The sequence below is a fragment of the Schistocerca cancellata genome, chromosome 7, assembly GCF_023864275.1.
Source record: "Schistocerca cancellata isolate TAMUIC-IGC-003103 chromosome 7, iqSchCanc2.1, whole genome shotgun sequence".
Lineage (NCBI taxonomy): Eukaryota > Metazoa > Arthropoda > Insecta > Orthoptera > Acrididae > Schistocerca > Schistocerca cancellata.
The window spans coordinates 267279716-267298708 of NC_064632.1; positions in this window are offsets into that span (position 1 = coordinate 267279716).

Consider the following 18993-nt stretch of genomic DNA (forward strand, 5'->3'; position numbering starts at 1 on the left):
GTGGTTCGACCCATACCCTCCACCAGGGCCCAGGAAGACCTCTGGGTGCCCGCGATATTCTGGGAGTGTTATAGAAGTCGGGTAAGTGAGCACACATGCCCTCAGTGCGTCTGTCTCGATGTTCACGCGTGGAAGAGAGGTATTTGAAAATTTTCACTACCTATTTTATTTCCGGCTTCGAAATGTGTAGGGAAATGAATGTTCTTGTTTAATTTCGGAAATTTGACCACCTGTGTTAACGTATCTGGTCGCCAGTTTGCCCGTTATCCTCCTCACAAAGTGGAAGTCCCACGTAAAATATTGGGATACTTTGGTGGTATACATCTGGCCAACGCAATTCCGTCTTGCCCGTAGAAATGTGCGTGCAGATTAGTATATAATATACCCGAGCTATAAGTTGTAAAATTGTAATATCTGTAAACTGGAACAATTTCTGCAATCGCTATAAAGTCGAGTGATAATGCCTAAAATAAATAGGTAATCAATTGTCATCAATCTTTAACACACCCTAAAAATCACATAGGAAGTTAAAGGAATTCATTTAAAATAAAAGATATAGAATGCAAGGACCTACACATCAGCGTGTGAGCCCTCCAGTCCCTTGACTAGTATCGTACAGAAAGGGCACACTCTCTAGGTAGCACTCTCAAGCTCTCATCCCCAGTTATCCGTTGAGCAATTTTCATTCAGGGCTTCACGACATCAACTTTCATCTGGCGTCCCTAGCCAAGGAGGTTTGACGGTAATCTTTCACTCTGTTCTGTCAAACATACAACAGTGATAGATTTCATAAACGAAGAATTTATAATTACCGGGGTTAAGGCAACTACGTTCAGTGCAGGAAAAAGGGATCGCTGATGCGTCATGTATCAGCCCACTACTAAACATGGCCAGAATACCTGTTGATGGGTCTGAGCGTTTTTCAGCAAACACCGCTCGCCTCGCACTTGTACTCCAAGAGACGGAACCTCTGTCCACGGCGCGCGTCCACGTGGTTCCCTCCCACGTGTGTTTTCCATTAGCGGCCACCTATTCGTGTTTACTGCCGGCCAGAGCCGCCCTTTACGCACTTTATGGAAGCATTTTAGCAAGTAACAACGCCTCATTCTGACGGCGCAATGGCCCTGTTTTAGAGGGGCCCCTGCCCAGCGCGTCCTAAAGCTGCCTCCGACCCTCCGGCGGGCATTAGCGGATTATCCATTTTTCTCCGCTGCGAACCGCGCGCCTCTGTTACTTAGGCCTCATAGCGCCCCTAGTGGCTGCCGTTAAACGTTAACTTCGTAAGCCCGTCTTGTAGTAGGCGAGGGCGTAGTAATTGGGCTAACCGAGGTGAATTCTGTAAGCCCGCTGTAACCCTAGTCATACGACACCTGATGAATCCCTTTCGCACTAAACGACAGAGAGGTTACGAGGTTGAAGCAGGCACATTTATAGTCAAGTAATCCATAACAGTTTATACTTAACCGTATTAGATGCTATAAATCTATTTTAAATCACATCACGGTTTGCTTGGCGTATATACACATACACGACTGAAAATAACGGCAGATGTGAAGTATGACAGTGATTAACGGGAAAATATGAACTAAATTTTAAACTTTTCTCAGATTAAGTTTTTGTAACACCATATACTTTAATTTCCTCTCTCCACCGTCGCTACAAAGTAGACATCGCCTAAGAAATTACAGAAGCAGCTTAGTCGGACAAAACTCCATTGCTAGACACATCTAAACAATTTCGATTACCGGAAAAGTTTCTACGTGCTGGCTGCAGATTGGTTGCCGTTCAACATCTACATCTATGCTGCAAAGCCATCTTACGATACGTGGCAGCAGATACTTCTCGTGACATTGTAGCTTCCCTCTCATCCTGATTCAGACGAGTAAGCTCGCAGGAAGAATGCCTGCCAGTAAGTATGGTCTCGGAACTAACAATAAACCGCAACGTGATGCAGAATGTCCCTTCTGCAGCGTCAGCCGCTGGTGTCTATTAATCATCTCCATGATGCTTTCGTGCTTACTAAATGAATCTGTAACAAAACATGCTGCTCATCTCTGGATTTTCTCGAGACCCACTGTGACTATTATCCGGTATGGACCCCAGACTGACGAGCAGTATTCAAATTTTGATCGAACGAAGGGTTCGGAAGGTAGTTCGTTTTTGAGTGGACAGCATTTCTTAAGTAACCTACCAATGAATCTAGGTCTGGCCCCTGCCTTATGTGCTGTCAAGTTTACGTGATCTTTCCACTTCGTGCAGATACTCCTAGATATTTTATGGCGGTTACTGCTTCTGGTGATTCTCTGCAATCATGTAATCTTGCAATAAACGGTTCCTTCTGTTTCTGTATACTTAAAACGTTAGTTTGTTTTTGTTCACTGTCAATTGTCACTCCATGCACCTAGTGTCGACCCTCTACAGGTTTTCCTGTATTTCGCTGAAATTTCCTAGCTTTTGAGCTTCTTTGTACACAACACCATGGCCCCGCAATAATCCTCATGAAACATGTTGTGCTCTACGTCATTTATACAGGGTGTAACGCGTGTAAGTTCTGATATTTTTATATGTGATACCTTAATATGTACACAATCACTGCACTGGTTGTTTTTCTCGGCGTCGAAGAGTCTTCCACACAAGCTTTATGACTTAAGGTTTCTTGCACGGTCGTAATTGCACCACTAAGCGGACTACGCCTTTCAGTACAGACTACCAATCGTGTCCACACATCCACACTTCCACACTGATCAGCCGCAACATTATGACCACCTACCTAATAGCCGGTGTGTCCACCTTTGGCACGGATAAAAGCGACGACGCGTCGTGGCATGGAGGCAATGAGACATAGGTACGTTGCTGCACGCAGTTGCGCTACATCTGCACACAAAAGTCACCTAATTTTCTCAAATTTCGGGAAGGGTGACGATGAGCTCTCACGCAACGTTCAATCACATCCCAGTTGTGTAAGATCAATTTCGATCTGGTTCAGATCTGGCGAGTTGGGGGGGGGGGGGGGGTCAAAACATCAACTAGATCTCACCACTGTGTTCCTCGCACCACTACGTCTCACTCTTGTACTTTGGACATAGCGCACTACCTCGTTGAAAAATGCCAATGCCGTTGGGAAACACGATCGTCACAAAGGGGTGTATGTGGTCTGTAACAATTGTACAATGCTCCTTGAGCGTCATGGTACCTTGAAAGAGCTCCACTGGACCCATGTATCCCAACGCGAATGTTTCCAGAGCATGATGGAGCGACCGACAGCTTGTCTTCGTCCCGCAGTACAGGTGCCAAGGAGCTGTTCCCTTGAAGACCACGGACTAACGCCTTCCCATTGGCATGATGGAGAAGTTACCGGGATTCATCAGACCATGCAACGCTCTGCTCCAGCGCCATCGTCCAGTGCCAATGGTCACGTGCCCACTTCAGTCGTAGTTGACGTCGTGTATTTAACATTGGCACATGCACAGGTCGTAGGCTGCGGAGGCCAGTCGTTAGGAGCGTTCAGTGCACTGTGTGTTCAGACACACTTGCAGTCTGCGCAGCATTAAAGTCTGATGTTAGTTCCACCGCAGCTCGCCGCTTGTGCTGTTTTACCAGTCTGTCCAGCATACGACGTCCGACACGTGTAGTGAGAGGTGTCCGCCCAAAACCACGACGTCTGGACGTGGCTTCATCTTGGTTTCATCACGTGTTAAAGACACTCATCACATCCCTTTCCGGACTCCCGACAAGTCGTGAAGTTTCCGAAACGCTCGTGCGGAGCCTCTGAACCATCAAAATTTGCCCTCGGTCAAATGCAGACAGGTCGTGCGCCTTCCCAATTCTACATACGGACAGTACATGCAGCGTGCGTTTGTCTGACTAGGAGTCATTCCTCGCCAGGTGATGCTGCTATCGTATGGAAGGGTTAATATCGGTAGTAAGTCAGTGGTAACGATATTCTCGCTGATCAGTGTAAGTATTAATGACTCGCCCTTGTCCTATGTACTTGAAAGTAGTTATCAACCTAAAAACACACTAGCTTACTAACAATAATTACTGGTCTGCAAGCAGACCGTGGTGGCCAAGCGGTTCTAGGTGCTACAGTCTGGAACCGCGCGACCACTACGGTTGCAGGTTCGAATCCTGCCTCGGGCATGGATGTGTGTGATGTCCTTAGGTTAGTTAGGTGTAAGTAGTTCAAGTTCTAGGGGACTGATGACCTCAGCAGTTAAGTCCAATAGTGCTCAGAGCCATTTGAACCAACTAGTCTGCAAATGAAGTAAATGCAGATTTTCTTAAGTACTCTGACCTCATTCATCAACAACAATATCTGCACTTAGAGCCGTAACACCCTACACGTAAAATGTAAAGTGATGGTCCTTTAACAGTCCCTCTGGGGTCTGCCCGAAGTTACTTTTAGGTTTGAAGATTTCCCTCCTTTGAGAACTGCATGCTGTGTTCTGCTGGACAGAAGTTTTTCAAACTGTTCAAACCGTATTCTGTACGGTCGTGTTATGTGGCCGTTTCTCTACAATGGTTTATTTCCGACCATCGTTCAAAACGATTCCTAAAAAATGTGGGTACACCACATTACTTGCATGGAGGTTGATGAACACACTGTGGCGCAGAAAGTTTTCCTGTTGATCTGCATTGCCTGTTTCTTAACGGTAGTTTTTGCCTCTCGACGTAGTGCTCTGGCGAGGAAGCTGCTGTCGCGCATAGCACTTACAGCTGTCTCGTACATGAGCCAATAGTACATAATATTGTTTTGTAGTGGCACTAGTATCAGAACGTTATTAGTGATTGTGTGAAATACGATCAATGTCAACAGCGAAAAGTAGTCCTGTTATTCCACGCGGGATGCGAGGCTTCAGCTTCGCTTTAGTAGCAATTCGTGAGCAAGTATTTGGGGTAATGGGCTTTGTTCTAATAATTAACCACTGTCGTTTGTCATCAGTTCCTGCACGTCCAATTACCCGCCCTACTGGCGAATGCGAACATTGCTGAATGACAACAGAATTGATACATAACGGCACACCACCTCGTTTTCTCCACATCATATGACAGTACCATTGTCTTCCAAGTTCAGTAGTTTATATGCCTTTAAATATTACTATCTTGTAAATAGTGACAGATGATCAGGCAAGATACCTCGCCCAAAATTTCAGTAAGGGATCTGTTAGTGAACCATATCATCGACTTGGCCCGTAGATTTTTTTAAACTGATGCTCAGTGCGATATACTGAACGGTGGAAATAAGAAGGAAACAAAATTATCGTCATGTGTACTACAAAGGGAAGGTTAGAAGTACTTTAGACGTTCGTCACTTAAAAAAGATTTGCGAGACAGCGTGACCTGCTCTCCGATTAACAGCTGGTGATATTATTGTTTACAGGCAAACATTATCTCTGGGCGATTGTGAACAACGACAGAAAAATTAAGACAGTGTCTGCACTTTATGGGGCTAATGACAATTCTCATTTTTTGCTTTTCCTTCTTTGTCTGAGTTATCAGTCCTCTGACTAATTTGATACGGGCTGCCACGAAGTAGTCTCCCGTGCCATCATTTTCATTTCAGAGTAACACTTGCAACCTACGACCTCGGTTATTTTCTGTGTGAATTCAAATCTCCGTCTTCCTCTACAGTTTTTACCCTTTACAGTTTCCTATAGTACCATGCAAAAGATATTCCCTGACGTCTTAATAGATGTCCTACTATCATGTCACCCGCCGATTCTGAGGAGAACCTCTTCATTCCTTACCTTATCAATCCACCTAATTTTCAACATTCTTCTGTAGCACCATAAGTCAAATGCTTCGATTCTCTTCAGCTCCGTTTTCCCACAGCCCAGGTTTCACTATCGTACCACGCTTTGCTAAAAACATACATTGTCCGATATTTCTTCCCCAAATTAAAGCCTATGTTTGAAACTAGTAGACCTCTCTTGGCCAAGAATTCTCTTTTTGACAGTGCTCGTTTGCTTTTTATGTTGTCCTTGTTCCGAACGTCATGGGTTATTTCTCTACCTAGTCAGCAGAATTACTCAACTTCGTCTTCTTGGTGACGATGTTAAGTTTCCCGATATTCTCATTTTTTATACTTCTCGTTACATTAGTCCTACTTAGATTTAGTCTCAGTCCGTATTCTATACTATTTATACTGCTAATTTCATTCAACAGATCCTGCAAGTCTTCTCCACTCCCACTGAGGACAACAATGTCGTCTGCGAACATTATCATTGACATTCTTTCACCTTGAATTTTAATTACACTCTCGAAACTTTCGTTTGTTTCCGTTTTTGCTTTTTCGGTTTACAGATTGAACAGTAGGGGCGAAAGTCTACACCCCTGTCTTACACGTTTTTCAGTCCAAGCACTTCGGTCTAGGTTGTCCACACTTATTTACCTCTTAGCTCTTCTACATATTACACATTTCCCGTCTTTCCCTGTAGCTTACCGCTGTTTTTCCCAGGATCTCTAACACCTTGCATCATTTTAAGTTGTCGAACGCTTTCTCAAGCTCGACAAATCCTATGTAACTTTCTTGTTCCTTGTTCAGTCTTGTTTCCATCATCAACCGCAACGTCACAACTGCCTCTCGGGTGCTTTTACATGTCAGCTGATTCTGCGATAATTTTCGCACTTCTCATCTCTTCGGAATTATGTGGATGTTTTTCCGAAAGTCAGATGGTATATCGCCAAACTCATATATCCTGCATATCAACATGAATGATTTTAGAAATTCTGATGGAATGTTACCTATCCCTTTTGCTTTGTTCCATCTTAAGTCTTCCAGAGCTCTTTAAATTCTGGTACTGGATTCCTCGTCCCTTCTACATGGACTCCTGTGTTTTCTTCTTTCACGTTAGCCAACAACTCTTCACCCCTCAAAGAGGTGTACAGTGTACTCTTTCCACGAAACCGTTCTCTCCCCTGCTTTTAACAATGGGATGTCCACTGTAGTTTAACTGTTACCACCCTTGTTTTTAATTTCAAGAAGATTGTTCTGACTTTTATGTAATCTGAGTCAGCCGTTCCGACAATCATTTCGTATTCGATTTCTTCACATTTTCCATGCAGCCTTTTCGCCTAAATTTCCTTGGACTTACAACTTATATCATTCCTACGTGACTTGTATTACTGTGTTCCTGAATTTTCTTGAATGTTTTTGCACTTCCTTCTTTCGTTAATAACTGAAGAATCTCTTCTGTTATACTCGGTTTCTTCGTAGTAACTTTCTCTGTACCTAGGTTTTTCCTTTCCAAGTTGTGTAACTGCGCTTTAGAGATGTCCATTACTCTTCAGCTGAACAGCCCATCTGAGCTATTTAGAGTACCTATAGCCTCATAAAAATTCAAGCTTATCTCTTTACTCCTTAGTAATTTCATATATCGCTTCTCTGGGTATTGATTCATCCTAACTAGTCTCTTAAACGTCGGCCTATTCGTTATCATCACTAAATTATGATACGAGTGTATATCGGCTCAAGGGTACGCTTTATAATCCAATATGTGATTTCGGAATCTCTGCTACGCCATGATGTAATCTAACTGAAATTGTCCCATACCTCCCAGCCTTCTCCATGTATATTTCTTCCTCTTGTTATTATTGAACAGATTATTTGCTATTAGTAGCTGAAACTCAATGCAGAACTCAATTAGTCTTTCTTCTCTCTCATTCCTATTACCAACCGCATATTCTCCCGTAACAGTGTCTTCTGCTCCTTCCCTTACAACTGCATTCGAATCCCCCATTAGTATTAGATTTTCATCTCTCTTTACGTACTGAATTACCCTTTCAATATCCTCATGTATTTTCTCTATATCTTCATCTTCGGCTTGCAACGTCGGCATGTGTACCTGAACTATGGTTGTCCATGTAGGTTTGTTGTCGGTTTTGATGAGATCATACCTTGCAGTGAATTGTTCCCAGTAACCCACTCTCTTCCCTACTTTCCTATAACGAATCCTAATCCTGTTATACCATTTTCTGCTGCTTTTGATGTTACCTCATTTGACCAGAAGTCCTCGAGTTCTTCCCATTTCACTTCACTGACCCCACCATGTCTAGATTGTGCCTCTGCATTTCTCATTCCATTTTTGTAGCTTTCCTACTACGATCTAACTTCTGACATTCCATGCCCCGATTTGTACAATGTTATTCCACTGTTGGTCACTCCATCTTTTTCTCATAGTCAACTCCCCATCGGTAGTCCCCTCCCGGAAATCCAAATGGGGACCAATCAGATCTTCTTGCCAATAGAAAGATCATCATAACACTTTTTAAAATACAGGCAGCATGTTCTGTAGGTACGCCTACACTATCTTTAATGCAGTGGCTCCCATTGCCTTCTGCTCTCGCATTCCTTTCATCATTGCTGATTATCCCGCCTCATAAAGACACTCTCTCACCCCACGATCGAGAGAGTCCCAGAAATCCTGCCTGCTCCTCCGCCCTCTTTGCGAAGGCCATTGGTAGAACGAGGGTGACATCTTATTCCGGAAGTCTACGGTGCCATCACTGATGAATTTTGTTCAAAATTTAAGCAATGACGGAGTTCAGACCCGGTACCGAGGAGGTTTTGATTACCACTAAAAGATTGTACACCTAGATTCGTCTAAGAACCTAGAAAAAAATCCGATTGCACCATAAGTGGCAATTATCTAGAGCCAATCACACTGTTTAACTACATAACAAATAGCATGAGGCCGTGTAAAGTGGAAAGGTGGGACTTTATCGAAGGCCTCGTGAGAAAATGCGTCTCGGTTTGCGGGTTATGGAGGTATGCATATATTTTGGAAGTGATTCTCTAATGATCTATCCGAACAATATCTTTGTGTCAATCTAAAATGTTTAATAATTTGCAATAAATAGATCAAATTGGAATAGTTGAACCTCTAGTTTCTGAAATAAGTTCGAAGTTTCATGTAAATGAAACAATAAAGTAATGCAATTAATAAGACGAACACAAAATTACTATTACCCATTTGCACACACAGTCATAAATCACCATTTAGTGAGTGGTGCGAGTATAAGATTGAAACAGATAACTCCAATAACAGCGTCCGCACATCGTGGTCTAGTGCTTAGTGTTGATGCGTCTGGATCATGGGGTCCCGGGCTCGATTCCCGGCTGGGTTGCGGATTTCCTCTGCGCGGGTACTGGGTGTTTGTGTTTCCTCCTCATTTCATCATCATTTGTGACAGTGGTTAAAGTGGACTGAGTAAAGGAATTGGACTGTATGAAAAACTGGGACTTTGTATGGACGCTAATGACCGAGCATTTGAGCGCCCAACAAGACCCAACATCATCGTCGTCCAATAACAGCAGATATTATATTTCAAATAATTTAGCTCAGTGGGAATGTGCAGCCCTAGTAATGTCTCTTCCATAGTCTTCAATGTCCAAGGCAGTAGCAGAAATATCCTTTTTGTTTGTAACATTTAATAAAACTCAACTTAAAAGTTCCACTCGCTCGAAACTGCAGATCACTCAATCCTTCACTAACACTACTGTAGTGTAACACACCATAATGAGGAAGCAAAGAATCTTGACTTCATTGTATGAAGTTCAGGTGTTTCATTCAGTAAATGAAACTTAAAAGAATAACTAAGTGCTATTCCTTCATCACCTTTAGATACGCTCTGTACCTGCTATGTGACAAGAAACAACGACAGTTTTACATTCTGTAACTTGAGTAACGTAAGTGTATTGGAATTTCAAATTCACTAAACACTATTATTTATATTCTGTACCAAATAACAAGTTCTGAAGTGTACAGTTGTCTAACAAAACTAATTGTCAAGTATTAATGACAGAAACACTCCTAACCTTAACCTTCCATGAATTTGTCACAACTGTTCACTTTACACATTTCGCACTGTAACTGAGACAACATATCACTATATCTATAGCTCCGATGTGAAAACACTCCACTATCTTTCATTCTACGTTGTAGCTATTACTTTCCTTCCAGTAATCATAATTTGTAGCAACGCTATTAGTAAGTAGGTGAGCTGGAAATATTTTCAGTTCCTATCCGACATATAACATAGCTTTGTATAATGCGCTGAAACAGTATTTATTACTTTTACTTTTAAGGTACTCTAGTGAGACATTGAACAATTAATGTACAGAAAAATCGTAATATGAAATAGTTCCTTTTTGGCAAACCGTTGCACTACAGGTGATTTCTGACTCAAGTGAACTGTAGCGCTACATATACGTCTCTCTTGCACTACAATAGACGACATATTCACCAGTAATTTTTCTGTAATTGGATTTCTTGATCGGACGCTTTGCACATAAGTCCTGACCTCTTACTTCCGACTAAGATATACATTTCTAGATCCCAGTTTCCACCTGTTGACAACTTCCATCGACTGATAAATCTTAAAAACCTCCCACCGTTACATGCCACGATCTTGCATCAATCGACGGTTTGCCCCTAAGCCAGTTGTAACAACGACGTATTAAATTCTTCTCTCTCTCTCTCTCTTTAAATAAAGAATGCTTTACAGTACTAGATTAAAAATCTGACAACAATTTGATCATAATTTCAGTTTATATTTCCAAAAAATAGCGTAACAGTTAGTCTACTCACTTTCGTAGGTTCTAACTTTGCAGGCTATTAACTTTCATACAGCGGTCAAGCATTCTACGGGTGCCGGTTAGTGGACCTTTGCCCAGATACTAAGTTACGTTGGTTGATACCCATGCATAAAGGCTGTTTCAAAATTAATATAAGGGTTTTAAGGCTTTGTAGCACTTATTACATACAAGTAACAATTATAAATAATACATCAAGTGAAAGAGTAACTCAGTTTTGGTTGTCTACCATTCCTCAACGAAGAACGTGTTGAACAGGTGAGAGTCTTTCGCACCTAGCCCAAGAAAACCGCTCGGAAGGCTACTCGTAAACTAACAAATGGTTCAAATGGCTCTGAGCACTATGGGACTTAACATCTGAGGTCATCAGTCCCCTTGAACTTAGAACTACTTAAACCTAACTAACCTAAGGACATCACACACATCCATGCCCGAGGCAGGATTCGAACCTGCGATCGGTAAACTAACAGTTCCAGTCATGTCTGTGTGGAGACTTTAAAGGAGACCCTTACAGCTATGTCCTTATCTCCATGCAGCTGTCACAATCTCGAAAGCCTACAGTCTATGGTAGACACGTCAACTTTGCAAACGAAATGTTGCAGCATGACGACGACAGTTTCTGTAACCTTGCGTCTCTGGTGATGAATAGACATTTCACCAATCTATATATCACCAACTTGAAATGAGGACAACCGTAATATGCGCTCCTGGGTCTTATAAAATCTCAATGAGATGGTGAAGTTGTAAGTAGGCTGTTTAGGTTTTTATATTGGTAACGCCACGTAGCACTCTGTATGAAAATCACTGGATCTGCTGTGTGCAGTCTGTGGCTGTTTTGCATTGTTGTTCGCTATTGTAGTGTTGGCTGTTAACAGCGCGTGGCGTTGCGCAGTTGGAGGTGAGCCGCCGGCAGTGGTGGATGTGAGGAGAGAGATGGCGGAGTTTTGAAATTTGTAATACTGGATATCATGAACTGCTATATACATTATGACTTTTGAACACTATTCAGGTAAATACGTTGTTTGTTCTCTATTAAAATCTTTCATTTGCTAACTATGCCTATCAGTAGTTAGTGCCTTCCGTAGTTTGAATCTTTTATTTAGCTGGCAGTAGTGGCGCTCGCTGTATTGCAGTAGTTCGAGTAGCGAAGATTTTTGTGAGGTAAGTGATTTGTGAAAGGTATGGGTTAATGTTAGTCAGGGCCATTCTTTTGTAGGGATTTTTTGAAAGTCAGATTGCGTTGCGCTAAAAATATTGTGTGTCAGTTTGAGGACAGTCATGTATAATTGTTCAAAGGGGACGTTTCAAAGTTACAACGAGACGCCCTAAATTGAATGTTTTATGTGTTTATGTCCTTGGGGAAACTTTATGGGCCTTTCTTCTCCGGTGAAGGAGCTGTAACTGGCGTTCCTTATGTTAATGCCCTGGAACTATGGCTCTTTCTTCAAGTGGAAGAAACTGAACCACAGAACGTCCTTTGGCAGAAAGATGGAGCACCTCCTCAGTGGCATAACTAAGTATGCGACTAGTTAAACGGCACTGAATCCGATTGCTGGACTGTCCGCAAGTGCAGAATGACAGCTTGATTTGCATGATCCTACTTTCACACACGATCTGGTGCCATGTGATTTTCTATCTTGTGGGTTCATCAAGTATCTTGCGTACGTACGTGCGCTATCAGCTGAACTATCCGACTTTACAAGCAGCACTGTTGAAGCAATTTGGGAACAACTCGCCTATCGACTCTATGTGTGGTGAATGGTTCTCAGACTGAACACTTGTAAGGAAAACTGTTTGAGTTGCTCTTTATTTAGTGTATTATTAATAATCGTAAGTTGACCGCGATATATACCACAAAGCTTTAAAACTCGTGTATTCATTTGAAATACCTTGTATATTGGGTGAAGTATACCATCACAGGTGGTGCTGGCATCCACTCAAAGAGTGCATTACACTCAGTCTTACGATCAAAAGCAAACGTGTTTCGTTGGTATTTCACAATGCACACATCCATCTATTCGCCTACAGCATCTAGCATTGTTTGTTAAGTCCATTATCTACGTAATGTCAATGCACCATCCGATCAAAGGTCGCTACTAATTGGTCAGAGTGATTTTAGGAACGTCCATGGACTTAACATCGCTTGTATGCCCACTTAAGTCATCTATTCTCAATCCTATGGAACACATTTTGGATACTACAGAACGGGATGTGTGCACAGCTTGGGCCGTGCTGCGACCCAACGTAGGTGACTTGAATGCGACTGTTCATCTGATCTTTCTCCAAAGCTTACATGTGTTGTCTTGCCTCGACTTAAAGAGTCTATGCTATCAAGCGTTGCTACGTGTTACATTCCACTAAGTATTTGTTGTGGCTATATGGGAAAGAGGAATAATAGGTAAATTTTTGGAGTTTCAGCTGTGTGTAAGAAATTAACTCGCATGTTGCGATGCTAACTGTAGTTTGTCGCGCTGTCTGGATCCAGTGACGTTATTCCTTGAACGAGAAATCTAGGCCCATGTACCTGGTTTCAAGACTTAATCGTGAGCTGTGCTTTTGATGATGGTAGGTCTCTTTCTGACTGTGGCGTACGAAACACACACACATACAGTTCCAGGACTACACACACAACAGAGTTATCTAGCGAGGTCCTAATGGGACTTGACAGAGTGGAGTGCGTGAGAAATACGTATAATAAGTATACTAGTTAACCGACGGGCCCACCTCATGTGGGAAAGCCGCTAACATGTTGACGCGGCCCTCCACAAACTTCTAGAAGTATTAGTCGTGCCAGGGACTGAGCACCTGCTGCCTGGACAACAGGACGTTAGTGGCTATAGAGTTTCGCCGTTGAAATTCGTCCGGAAAGCAGCCATCTCACCAACAGGCTCTGTCTACAGGTTGAAGCAGTGGTGTCCTAAAGGGGAAACATCCTTGACTGGTATCTTTAATAAACGCATCGCGTAGTTAGGCAAGACGTGACCACACAGTGCAGTAATTATTGAAATAGAAATAATTTTTTAATATAATACATTTCTAAATCGGACTAAAAAGTATAAAATAATCTCCCCTAGCCTCAAACAAATTCTAAACTTCATACAGAGAGTTCTGAAATTTTTTAATACCAATGAAAGTACTAGTAAAACGTGTAGAGAAAAAATGAGGGGAGGGGTTCATGTAATAGGTAACACTCAACAGTTAGGAGACGAAATATTCATGTATCAATTACGTATTGCGTGCACTCCACGTTTTTCATTATAAATCTTACAAGCATTTGGATGGCTATTAAAAGTTCACAATCATAAATTTTCAGAACGATCTGAATTGGGTAAGGATTGCATACGAGGCTAGGAGAATATATTTTACACTTTCTAGTCCAATTTAAAACGTGTTATATAAAAAAAATATTTAAATTATTATTTTCTGCCTTATACTCCTCTTACTCCAAGATATCACGGCAGACCTCACATTGATGTCGTTGTCTTGCTTCACGTTCCTCACCTGTCACTAGCTCTTAATTCAGAGTGTCTCCATACATCTGTTTCCAGTCGAGGTATATACACTTCAGTAATCTCATTAACTCTTGTATGAGCATGACAAAGTGCGTCACTAGCAAGGAGTGAAAAACGTGCATCAGCAGTTTAATTTGCAGTTGCTTGAGCACGTATTTGTGAATCATTGGTAAGTCGACATGAATGTGCGCCCATCGTCTCGATCGAAGTCCCTTGAGTCATTCGATCCTTGGCATTTGCACATTCGAAAATTCGGAAATTTCTTTGGCTCACTTACGATGGTAGGCTAATACTGTAGACTTGTATGCTACCGATTCCTCTAGAAGATTGTCTGGTTGTTTTGGTTCTCCTTCTCTAGGCGTCACTTGTGGTGGGCTGCTGTCGCTTTACCGAGTGAGGTGGCGTAGTGGTTAGCACACTGGACTCGCAATGGGGAGGACGATGGTTCAATCCCGCGTCCGGCCATCCTGATTTAGGTTTCAAAAAATGGCTCTAAGGACCATGGGACTTAAAATTTGAGGTCATCAGTCCCCTAGACTTAGAACTACTTAAATGTAACTAACCTAAGGACATCACACTCATCCATGTCCGAGGCAGGATTCGAACCTGAGACCATAGCAGCACCGCGGTTCCGGACTGAAGAGCGTAGAACCGCTCGGCCACAGCATTTAGGTATTCCGCGATTTCCCTACATCACTTCAGGCAAATGCCATGATGGTTCCTTTGAAAGGGCACATCCGATTTCCTTCTCCATCCTTCCCTAATTCGAGATTGTGCTCCGTCTCTAATGACCTCGTTGTCGACGGGACCTTAAACACTAATCTCCTCCTCCTCCTGCTGTCTCTTTGACCACCAAAGGAAGTATCACTAATGCACTGTTGGCCATTCGCTATTACTATTATAATTTTACTGTTGCCAGTTATTGTGACCGGAATCTGACAAGGATGGCGAATGATTCAAAAATCAGCAGGGACTGGCCAAGTGGCCGGGGGCCGCCAGCAGAAGTTACGCAAGGGTGAACAGGAGGACAGTAACAATAGGAAACCGCACAATGGGAATATCATGGCAGAATAGCAAACATCGATCGAATAATCGAAGGGCGCTTAGCGAAATTCGAGACAAAACTAACGGTGTGTAATGAAAACGATACGTGAGTGCAAGGAATACACAACTGAAGGCAGAGCCGTAATGCAGCTACCTTTACATTGCGGCCATGTGCACTAATTGGCTGGCAAGGTGGGCGTGACCCTGAGGTGCAGTGTGGTGAGCGCTGCAAAGGCAATACTAGTCTTCACAAATGTAGCAGAGCCGTTAAGTGGGCATCACTGAGGTGCGTGCATACGTCTGAAGTGCATTTCGATAAAACCCGCATAACACGCTGGTCCTGCATGGCAGCTGAGACATCAGGCGATACCACCCGTTTCCACCGCCTCCTCTATGGAAGCTAGGTGGATCAGACAGCCAAGAAAACGAGTTAATACTGCATTTTCGTCCAGTTCTGGACAATCTTTAGACTATGAAGTCGAGCTCATTATGAAGTTAATTTCAAATGAACTGCAAAATTTCTACCAAATAGACAGACAGACAGGAAAGAGACCCAATAAAAACCTATCAAAAAGTAGTGGATGTGCCATGTATCCTGTGCCCTGGTGCCATAATGTGGACAAAATCGATGTTCATTTGCCTATTTCCCAAAATTTCCGTTCCTTTCCTCACATCAAAATTAACAAACAAGACTCCTCATTTCCCCAAAAATTGCTATTAATTTAACTACAAGCCTAATTGGTGTCAAACAAAAAGGGACAAAAGGAGAAGTAGAGAAAAACAATGTTATTTGATGAGCTGTTTTGGAGCTTTAGGATAAACATGTATAATTGGCTGATCAAAGTTCGGTTATCAAATAAGGAGTCACTCATTCCTCCAAGTAACAATTTACAAATAACTGGATTTTTACACTAATAATTTATTATGTCATGACTGCCTAATTATGATAAATATTAAGATTACTTGTTTCAGCAAAGTTTTGCCATCTTTAGATGAAACAGTTCATCCATAAACAGTTTTGTTATTAATTATTACATCTGTCTGTAGCATTTAGTCTATATTGACACAATATGTTATTAGATCAACTTTAATAAGGCTGCATTCTTCCTTTTGAACATATTTTAGTCATTAAAAAATTGAATATTTTAATTCTTGGAATTTAGAGACCAGCAACAGGTAGATCTCACTTTTGGAAACAAACTGCTACGGTGTCTATAATAACCAATAAGATGTAGGTTACAAGTATCTGTAAACTGCTGGAAAAACAAGAACTGCGTCTGGAAGTATTCGTTACCCCAAATTTCTCCAAATATCGTGGTGGTAGGACATACACGAGATATCAACCTTAGTTGCGTTTACTTTGTGAGAAAAAATACTTTCTACGACATGAGTGACCACTTTCTACAACATGAGCGTCAACTTTCCACAGCATGAATGAAACCAATTACTTTTGAATACATCGAGGTAGCAGACAGTAATCTACGTTATTACTAATAGTTACTATCTAAATTAGTCTTGACCACAAATTTATTTATTCTGGTAACCAGTTTCGACCACACCTGTGGTCATCTTCAGACCAAAATACTATACGAGCAGGAGCCTCCTTCAGGTGGTAAATCACTTCTCACTGATTTATCACCAGAAGGAGGCTCCTGCTCATACAGCATTTGTCGAAACCAGTTACCAGAATAAATAAATTTACGATCAAGACTGATTTTAATGATAAGTGTTATGAATGAAACTATATTTTAATGTTGCATAACCTTCAGACAGTACTTACTCTACTATCGGGTCACTGCAGTAAGAAAGAATCATCACACAAAGAAGGCACAAAGTTTCCGGAGACGATCATTTTTTTTTCAGTCAGCCTGGGAAAGACAGTGTTGAATGATATATTCAGTACAATAGTACAAAACGATATATCATAAAGAAAATTTCGGAAGTATCAAAATAAAAGAAAGTAAAATTTCCAGTGGAATGACCTACTTAAAAGTTAAAAAAAAAAAAATTCAGCGGTTTAGCTACAACGGATCGCCAATAACTGGCTATATTCGCCAACTAGGCGGAAAAGGGAGTTATGCTCGTGTTCCAATACCTGTAACTCAAAAACAGTTGCTCCAAGTGAAAAGTGTTATAAAAGATGGAAAGCACCAAATTCTGCATAGAAGACCTCCTAAATTTTAAAATTCACTCACTCCTTTGCAAAGATACAAATGAAAATGTGAAAGTATTCGCAAAGTTAAATTCTTGTTAAGACTTTTATTTTTAATTCCAGTTACTTTTGAAAGTCTAATTATCCACATACACCAAAATATTCAAACTTAAGGGAAATTTAGTTAGGTATCTAGCTACCTAGGAATTCACCTTGTAAGTAGGCTGTTTAGGTTTTGTTATTGGCAACGTTACGTAGCGCTCTGTATGAAAATCAACGGCTATGCTGTGTGCAGTCTGTGGCTGGTTTGCATTGTTGTAATACTCGCCATTGTAGCGTTGGGCAGCTGGATGTTAACAGCGCGTAGCGTTGCGCAGTTGGAGGTGAGCCGCCAGCAGTGGTGGATGTGGGGAGAGAAATGGCGGAATTTTGAAATTTGGTAAGACTGGATGTCATGAACTGCTGTATATATTATGACTTTTGATGACTATTAAGGTAAATACATTGTTTGTTCTCTATTAAAATCTTTCATTTGCTAAATGTGCCTACTAGTAGTTAGTGCCTTCCGTAGTTTGAATCTGTTATTTAGCTGGCAGTAGTGGCGCTCGCTGTATTCCTGTAGCTTGAGTACCGAAGATTTTTGTGAGGTAAGTGATTTGTGAAAGGTATAGGTTAATGTTAGTCAGGGCCATTCTTTTGTAGGGATTTTTGAAAGTCAGATTGCGTTGCGCTAAAAATATTGTGTGTCACTTTAGTGAATGTTTGAGTACGTTCAGTTTTGCTCAGCTGTTTGAAAAGCAAATAATGTAAGAGGTTTATCAGCACAGTAATTCTGAAATTGTTCTAAGGGGACGTTTCAACCTCTACATATTAATATTAATAACCATGTCTGATCAAGATGATAATCAACGGCTGTAGAAACGTAGAAAACCATTTAAAAAGTACTTCAGTTACGATATGAAATGGATGAGAAATAAATTTAAAAAAATCTTATAAGGAGTTACTGTTCCATATTGACATTAATTTAGAGTAAATGATAAATGCATTTAATATTTTTCTGCCTTTCGGGGAAGATAAATAAGGGGGGCGGGGGGGGGGAGGGCGGAAAATTCCACCGTCAAATTCTTCATCTTCTTCTGGAATGGGATCTGAATCGATTTCCTCATCTAGGATGTCAATCTGATCGTCGATTTGCATCGAAATAATGACTACGTCCCCTTCTGTTGGAGGGTTAGGGCGTGAAAGCCCCTTGCAGTCGCTGGACACAGATGAGCACTTTATGGACGCTTTCCTGCAGGTAAAAGCTGACTGTCATACCTTTTCGCACGTACAGTGTATAGTGTTAAGCAGTTTCTGGGGTGCTGTTGGTTGAGTGGTTGCTTTGGGGATAAGACAGTTATGTGTTGTCTTTCATCCCATTTCACCTAATCCAACTGATTGTCCTCCAGATCAGAACCTGCAATTAAATCCTGGGCGAGTGCTGCTGAATGGTGGCTTCGGTGGTAGGCAAACAAGCTAAAGTAAAGCAATTATTTTTCGACAAAGCTTTCTAGAACAATTGCAGACGCATTTTATTCCACATTTTAGAGTTGCCAACTGTGTACAAATACACAATGTGCTTGAAGCCCGTCTCAGCGACCTTATCACGAGCGTGTACGAGGTTCATGTTCTTTTGAAATGAATTTATAAAT